This window comes from Alligator sinensis, unplaced genomic scaffold, assembly GCF_000455745.1.
Source record: "Alligator sinensis unplaced genomic scaffold, ASM45574v1 scaffold506_1, whole genome shotgun sequence".
Classification (NCBI taxonomy): domain Eukaryota; kingdom Metazoa; phylum Chordata; order Crocodylia; family Alligatoridae; genus Alligator; species Alligator sinensis.
Window position 1 is genome coordinate 719156 of NW_005842215.1, and position 2907 is coordinate 722062.

The 2907-nt window shown below is 44.6% G+C and overlaps 1 protein-coding gene across 1 annotated transcript in view; it reads right to left on the bottom strand.

Annotated features, from left to right (window-relative positions):
* Window positions 1–2907, bottom strand: part of MYRFL (myelin regulatory factor like) — a 71858-nt gene that overhangs the window by 15919 nt on the left and 53032 nt on the right. The gene's annotated exons all lie outside the window — the stretch shown is intronic.

Genomic DNA, 2907 nt, shown 5'->3' on the forward strand with positions numbered 1-2907 from the left:
GGCACCACAGCCATGGAGGGAAGCACTAGGCACCCACACAGCTCAGGCAAGCTCCAGGGAGAAAACAAAGATCAGGCTCGCCACTTTTCCTGGGCAGAGCATGCTTTCCCGGGCTGCTGCCAGGCTGCCTGCAAGGCTTCCTACAGAGCTGCACGAAGCCTGGTGCTTCATTCCACAGCTCGAAGGAGCTTTAGTTTGCTGTGCCCCAAGTCATTTAAGGGGCATTACGCTGCAGAATTTCCTACAGCGCCTGGAATTAATACGCAATACACCGCCGAGGCCATTACATCATTAAAGCGGTGCAAAAGCATTTTACCTGCTTTAAAGTGTAGTGCACACACCCCCCTCATTTTGTCTATACATGGTAAAAGATATCCAGATGGGGAGGAAAGATTTACATTTTCTCCTCAAGTTCTTTTATTTACCAGTTAGCCCAATGTTTTTTTTTTAATTGGGAAAATCTTAAGAGTCATTCAAGTTTCAGAGCAACACAAGTCACAAAGGGCACCTATACACGAGTGTGAAGGCTGCTCTGACATGCTGGAATTCCAGCGCATCAGAGCAGACTCAATTAATCAAGTTTGCTGGAGCGTGGCTCTCACACTCCTGCTGCCTCTTGTGTCTCTTGTATTAGCATCCTCACCTTTAGAAATAGCGGCGGGGGTGCTTGAACTAAAGTTCATTTGATGAGCTTTATTTTGTCAACCCCCACTGCTATTTTAAATGCAGGGGTGCTGATACAGGAAGTGTGATGGCACTTCAATTAGACAGGCTCTCAGAGCCACTCTAATTAAAGCACCCCCCCACACACACACACTTGGAGCATGTGTAAAAGTGCCCAAAGGGCTGACCTCTTGAATGTAGTGCGTCATAACCGTCACAAGGTTTACTCCTGCAGAAAGCACAAGGGTGCCAAATATGTGGAGGCCCAAGGGCCCAGGCCTCCCTCAGGAAGTTGGCCGTTACCTGAAATACATAAAACCTTCCATGTGTAATCATCTTAGCCCCCTCCCCCTCACCAGCAAAAATAAAAGTCAGTGCCTATAATAAGAACTACTTGCTATTTTCTCATGGCAATGATTTAAAAACAACTTGGACCAACATGAAATACTGGTTTCAGAGGGGGAAGTGCCCCTACATTAATGCTGACCACTGTGAAACTGAATGCCTGTTTGTGCCTTAATTTATAATGGCCATCTCCTAAGATGGGAAGGTCTACCCTCATCCCAAGGCCTTTGCAGATCTGGGTCCTGGACTTCAGTACTGGCTGCTCCTTTTACATCACTTCAAATCCAGCATCTCCTTCCTTGAGGACTCAATACTCTTTTTCCAGGGCTAAATTCCCAGATGTAGCACTGCAAAGATCTTTTCTTTTAGGGCTAAGGTGGGAAGCAATGCTAGCACAGCTTTGAAAAAGGATATGTCTACGTTGAAGAATTGAGCTATTCACCTAGTTCAGATACCAAAAGCAACTTCTCAGGAAGCACCTTTACTAGCACCCAACAGTAAGCTCCATGATGCTGCTAACTGCTACACTACACTACTCTGCAGTCTGTCATGTAAAGACAAAAAAATATAGTGAGACCTGATCCACAGGGTTAAATGACTCAGACTACATTACTATAGCCCTTGCAAGCACTCATGACCTGGCAGCCTGATTGTTCAGTGCCCAATTCTTAGGCCAAGATGAATGTTGGAATTAACATCATGTGAACACTAAATTCTAACTGCTAATAATTTTAAAGTGGGGGAGTAGAGAAAAAGGCAAGTCCTTCCTCTTTTGACATTACAGTGCCATCAGCTACCAAATGCCACTTTGGCCCATCAAACTGTTACCAATTTAAATGCATCTTACACATAACATATACATAATGTATACTGTATATAAATAATCACAGAAGACATCTATGTGACTAATTTCATGCATAACATAAGGGCATACAAACAGATTTATACACATACAAAAATGTATATATTATAAACACACACACATATTGTATACATAAAAAATAAGGTAATGTAATAATAGATGACTTAATTTCTCTCTCTCACACACATTCACACTCGCACACAATCTAGCAAAAAGAATCTGAAAGAATTCCTCCCAGTCCCCCACTAAAAGTAATTTTCTTCATAGTGCACTACTTGTGAATTGCATCTCTTGATTTGAGTACTTGGAAAATGTAGCCCTTATTTTATATAGAACTTCCATTTTTGTGGCAGTAAAATTATTTTCTACACCCACAGAAAATACCATGTTGTAACAGGATCCAGTACTTTCATAGATTTTCATAGACATTAGGGATGGAAGGGACCTCGGAAGATCATTGAGTCCAGCCCCCTACCCAAAGGGCAGGAAGTCAGCTGGCGTCATAGGATCCCAGCAAGATGAGCATCCAGTTTGCTCTTGAAGGTGTCCAATGTAGGCGCTTGAACCACCTCCGGCGGCAGGCTGTTCCAGACCTTGGGGGCTCGGACAGTAAAGAAATTCTTCCTTATGTCCAGCCTGAAACGGTCTTGTAGTAGTTTATGACCATTCGACCTAGTCGTCATCCCTTGGGGCGCTCTGGTGAACAAACGTTCCCCCAGATACTGGTGGTCACCCCTGATAAACTTATAGGTGGCCATCAGATCACCCCTGAGCATCCATTTTTCCAGGCTCAAGAGCCCCAGGGCTCTCAGCCTGTCATCGTAGGGTCTGCTTCCCTGACCTCTGATCATGCGCATGGCTCTTCTCTGGACTCTCTCAAGCTTCTCCACATCCTTTTTGAATTGTGGAGCCCAAAACCGGATGCAGTACTCCAGTTGCGGCCTCACTAAGGCCGAGTACAAGGGGAGAATGACGTCCCGGGATTTGCTTGAGAAGCATCTATGGATGCAAGCCAGCATTTTGGTCGCTTTACTAGC